We start from the raw sequence: 6,000 nt of genomic DNA on the forward strand, positions 1-6,000 counted from the left end.
GCTACAGGTATTTTTACATTTTGCTTCTTCGTCCTGAGGATGTACTTTTGGCCAAGGCCTCTTTAGCTCTCCTCATTTGGCCTCTTCAATTCTCAGTTCAAGTTTTAGGGAAGAAGTGAGGATCCCTAGTGACATCTAATTATCTCCTTTGTTGATTTATGCAATTACCTTCCCCTGGGTCTCCACTGCTGGGTGTCACAGTCTTCATGCCACAGGGAGAAGCATGCAGAGGTCTCCTTCCTCCTCCTCTATTTCCAAAAGTCACACCTCCCCAGAAGCAAATCCTTGGGACAGGAAATGGAGAAGGACAGTGAAGGGCATTCCACCGAGTCTGGCATGCAATGGCGTATTGGTTTGCTTCAGCATTTACCTTAATTCACCTGGAAGATGCCCAGGTCCCCGTAAGGAGGCCTAGCTCTCGTACTGTGCGCCTTAAAGTTATGACTCGGGAGCTTTGTGGATGGCCCGCCTGGCACAGGGCTGTGTGGGCCCCCAAAGAAGCCCAGTGTAAGTCACCAGACCGTGGCCACTGGCTTGGGGTGGTCTGTGAGCCCAAGAGCAGGAGGTTCTTTCCAAAGAGCCCGCCCGTTACAGGGAATCTAACCCCTGCACACAGGCACGAGAGCCCACAGAGTGAATCAGAACAAGAACCGCTTTCTGCAGACTGCTGGCCCCAGCTCTGTGAGCTAAGAAAGCTCCCCTGGCAAGTCCCAGAGGCCTGGAGGACAGCTGGGACAGTGTACCCGTCTACGCAGACAGTGGCACGCAGAGCAAAGGCTCCCCTGCTGGACCAGCTGCCCGCCCTCCCGATTCTGACCAAAGACAACTGCGCCCTCTTTCTAATCAAACAATTGAAATTGCCTCTCTCATAGGGCAGTCCAAACTTAGCAGCCAGCTGCCCCACGCTGCCCCAGCTGCCCCACGGAGTGGAAAGCCTCCTCTCAGGAGGAATTCCCCACCAAGCCCTGGGGGGCAAATTCCACCCACCAAAGCTCATCTTGGCTAACCAGGAAACACAAACCACAAAAAGTAAGTTCTCCTCATTACTCATTATTTACCACAATATGAATTGGGGAATTTTTTTTTTTTTTTTTTTTTTTTTTTTTTTGTCTTTTTGAGACAGGGTCTCTATGCAGTTCAGGCTGGCCTTGAGTTCGCTTTGTAGCCCAGGCTGGTCTTGAACTCACAATGATCCTCCTGCTTCAGCCTCCTGAGTACTGGAATTACAGGCGTGAGCCACCACGCCCAGCAATTGGGGAATTTCTTTTTATCTAGTTTAGAAATAATACATGCCAAGGCAGAATGGCAAAGGTGTAACATCCATGAACCAGTTAGAGGACTCCAGCCTCAAAAGTCAGAGAGGACAGGACAGCCGCTGAGAGGGCACCGGGGGAGGAGGATTGCGTGGACAGGGATGTGGAAGGGATGTCCGTTCCCTCTGCAAACTTGGGACCCAGAACTGGGACCATGCAGAGCTTGGAACTCGACGCCCACAGACAGCAGGCGCCTGGTCCGAGCCGAAGGGGAGGCAGCTGGCTGGGATCTGAGCTGGCCTCTCTGCACCCTGGACAATGTGCAGGCCACGCCAGGTCTGCTAGGGAGAGCAGAAGGTGACATCAGCCTCCCAGGGGTGGAGACAGTCACTGCAGAGCCACCAGCACACAGAAGACCAGGGGAAAGGGTCCCCCGGTCAGTCGGGAGGGTGGGTCAGGGCACAGAGAGAAAGCAGGCCTAAAAGAATCCACAACATCCAGGCAACCAAAGCAGCATGGAAGCCCAGCCGTGTTGGCAAGTACAGCCTCTCGGCAGCAACATGAAGCACAACTCCATGGCTCCCTCCTCCCTCTGTCCCCTCATGGGGGACTCAGACATAGTCACCGAAAGAGGTGACCACGGTGAACGAATCAGCCTCACCCCGATGGGCTCCAGCAATGCACTGACTGCAGACAAATACGCACAGCACCTTCCTGCCCGCACCTCCGGATCTTGCCTTCAACACCGTCCTCACCCATGTATAAGGAGAAAGCTCACACAGCAAGTCAAACTGTCACACAGGCCAATTTGTATGTCGTCTTTACAAAATCAAGGGCAAGCCAGCTGTGGGGGGTGCGTGCCTGGCGTGCCATACTCAGAGGCTGAGGCAGGAGGATCGTTGAGAAATTGAGGCCAGGCTGGGCTACATAGTGAGTTCGAAGTCAGCCAGAACTACACAGCAAACATCACAGCGCCCACACATGAACCTGTTAATTCTTTAACCAGTTAATATTTAAAAGACAGCTTGGCAAGCTCGTTCACAATGCCGCGGGTGAAACGCCAGGCTGACATCAGCCTTCAGGTGACAGAGGCTTCAGGACTCTTCTGTCCACACTGCAGCCCCGAGAGGCACTGAGCCCCAGAAGTGTGGCTAATGCAACCAAGCAGATGAAGTCTTTGCTTTGATTTTCCTCTGATTAACTTAAATTAGTGACATGTGACATGCAGCTGCTCTATGGGTGCAGATCGGGAACGTTTATCAGGGGACACGATTATGATCCTGAAGACAAAGAAAACTATAATACAAGACGGCATCTGGTGGGCGTTTTCGCGAGCGTCAGTCTTTTCTACACACTCTGCATAACTGACTTCTCCCAGCAACCCCGCCTGGCCCAGGCCCGCAGGCTTTCCAGCCTCCAGGTAAAGGGCAGCAGCTGCTCAGGTGCAAACCGTGGGCCTGCCCAGAGAGGGGTTCAGAGCCACACACTCCGCCACAGCAGGGACCCCACACGCGCGTCTGCTTTTCACTAGAGCAGAGAAGAAAGGGCCGTCCCGGGGACCTGAGAACGAACAGTCTCATCTCTACCGCTTAAAACTCTCCTCCCTTCGTGCCCAGGACTGGCCTTGGAAGAAAGGCAAAATTTACGCCAGAGGATCCATCCAGCTCTAAAAACAAATGTCTCTGCGATTTAAATTAAAAGGCTTGGATCAAGAGGTGAAGGAGGACTCAGTGGTATTTATGGCTCGGAGGCTCTCTGTGCACTTGAGGATACGATGCTATTTTTACATTGGCTGAAGATTTATTCCTGCCCGCTCCTGAGAAGGTCTGCGTGGCTTACAGATTCCACCGCAGAAGATCTCTACGTGTCAGAAAGAACAGAGACCCCTCAGGAAAACACTCACAAAGTATTTTTAGGTGCCCAGTTCTGACAGAGAGGACTCATTAAAGCTTTTCAGCCATGGCAAAATAATAACAATAATAATCAATAGCCAGGTCAAGGCTTTTGGTTAAACATAGAATCTTTTATTTCTTTATCCAAAAAAATCAAAGGTTTAGATTTCACAAAAGACACAGCCAGTTCCAGCAATTCTGTTGGCCTCCTCCTCCACACAACAGGCAACACTAAAAAAAATCCGACTCCGGAAAGACTGGGCTCTGAGGAGAGTGCCCCCATCACCTCGAACTCACCTCCTGACCACTCATAAGTGCCCCTCCGTCCGGCCAGCAGGGACCCGGATGTGGCTTCCCTGCCTGGTCCCACAGGTGGCCTCTGTCACAGTTGCTGCTGACCATTCCGAGACTCAGGCATAGGAACACAGGCGAAGTAACTACCTGGTCTCCGAGCTTTGGGTGAAGAGAACTGTGTGTTGTTAGCGATTCACGCACGCCCACATTTTCTGCTTCACAGCAATCATTTTTAAGGGGACTTCCCAAGGTCGGGTGCTGTGTCCTTCCCGGCTCAAATAGAGCTAAAGAACTCTGGACTCCCTGACCCCCTGCACACATCCGCCTCGCCCCAGCCTCCCCTCCCTCCACACCCTGTCCTGGTGCATCACAAGCAAGGCTGCGAGTCCTCTACCCGCCTCAGTGCCCCTCTGGTTCCACAGCACAAGACAAAAAGCTGCCCAGAACCGCCTGCTTCTCCCGTGTGAGTGCTTCGCACAGCTCACCTCAACCCCAGGAGCTGCTCACAGAAGACACGATCTCTGCCCGCCATTTGGAGGTGGCAGTCGCTAAAACAAATCATCCGAGGCGCCACAGCCAGGAGGCACCCACACTAGCATCAAAACCCAAAAGCGTATCTGCCAATCTCATGCTCCGAGTTTGGTAGGAGGGACCCCGTCTGCCTGATGCCTGCATCCTCGGCCCTGACCCACGGTAGCTTTCTGCAAAGCTTGCTGCCTGGCAACTGGGGGTTCTTGACACCCCCACTCACCTTCTTCTGCTGCATGTTTTTCATTTTTGATTTGGTGGGGGTTGGTGTGTTTTTTTGAGACAGGGTCTTGCTATGCAGTGCAGGCTGGCCTTGAACTCACTGTCCAAACTGGACTCCAATTCCCAGTGATCCTCCTGCCTCAGCCTTCTGGAAGTCCAGATAAATTATTGAAATAAAACCAACCTTGGTGGGATTCGAACCCACAACATTTGAATCACTTTTATCACTATAAAAGTTCACGGTGCAATTCATTGCCCCACAGAGCCACCTCCTCCTTCATGGTCACAGGACAGCATAGTCACAGCGCCACATCAGAGCTTGAAAGGACATAAATCCTGAAAGCCTTGAGCACTGCCTTGTCAAGCTGTCACGCCCCCAGAACACCCACAGAGCCCCAGTGGGCCTCTGCGCAGTCTCCTGCCTCCCTGTTCGGCCCATTCTTCCCTTCCTGATCCACAAACACTGCTGAGTGTGACACCACGGCTGACGTGTGTGTCCTACGCACCATGCCCTCGGCGATGAAGGATGGGGACTTGAGCTTCTGAAAATGGGGCTGAGCTTCACAAATTCACAAATGCTAACCGGAAGGTCCACGGATTAAGATTGGAATGCCTGCCTGTTTGTTGGTAGTGAGTAGAGTTTATTTCTTAGAGCAGTTTTCAGTTACCAGAGAACGGAGAACTGCACACAATTTCCTCTGGCACTGGCGTCTTGCACTGGGGTGATGACATGTGTGCATGTCTGGGTTACTTTTCTCTCATTGCTGGGGCAAAAGACTGGACACCGAAATTAAGGAAGGAAAGGTTTATTTAGCTCACAGATGGTAGAGGCTTCAGTCTGTAATCAGCTGGCCCCAAGGCAGGGTGGCAGGTGAGAGACAACCCTTCCGGGCAGCAGAGGACAGCAAAGAAACAAGAGGATTAAAGGGGAACGCAGGCCCCTTCTCCTCCCTTACAGCGTGGGCAGGCTACCTGCCCTAGGGCAGCCCTTTACACCCAAACCATCTCTGCACCTCCTCTTACACAGACTCGGGGTGTTTACAAAGTGAGTACCCTGGTCCCCTGCTGAGTCACCTGGTTAAACTCCAAAACTGCTCCAAGTGACACAATGATCAACCATTAAGTCCACTATGATGGTGTTACACAGAAAGGTTCACGCCCTAAAAATCCCTGCACCTCTCCTTCACGTCTCACTCTCTAAGTGCAGCCCTTTCTGACAGTCTCGCAGTTGGCATCGTACACTGCGTGGCCTTTCCAGATGCCCTTTCACTTAGTAGTGAACACTGAGGTCTCCTCCGCATCTTTCCCATATTGCTTATTTATCACCAAGTAATATTCCATCCTACAAATTTCTCCCAGGGTTCATCCGATCACCTCTTGAAAAACATGCTGGCTGCTGCCAAGTTTTAGCAACTGAAAACAAAGCTGAGATAAACATTCATGTGCAGGGTTTTTTGTGTACTTAAATTTTCAATTCATTTGGGTAAACACCAAGGAATGTGACTGCCAGCCCATATGGTAATGGTGTGTGAGAAGGTGCCAACTATCTTCCCAAAGCACAGCACCATTGTGCCTTCCCACCAGCGGCAGAAGAGGGCTCCCCACCCCACACCCTCCCAGCACTGGGTGGTATCAGCGTGTTGGATTTGGGGTGTGCAGCAGAAAGCCCCACTGTTCCATTTACAATCTCTAAGGAACCAGTATGCAGAGCTTCTCACCACATGCTTACTGCCGACTACATCTCTCCTCGGTGAGTGTTATGGTTTACATCTAGGTGTCCCCCAAGAGCCTCAAGCGACCACAGCCAGGGC

The sequence above is a fragment of the Cavia porcellus genome, unplaced genomic scaffold, assembly GCF_034190915.1.
Source record: "Cavia porcellus strain 051 isolate PalLab524CR breed Dunkin Hartley unplaced genomic scaffold, mCavPor4.1 scaffold_10, whole genome shotgun sequence".
NCBI lineage: Eukaryota > Metazoa > Chordata > Mammalia > Rodentia > Caviidae > Cavia > Cavia porcellus.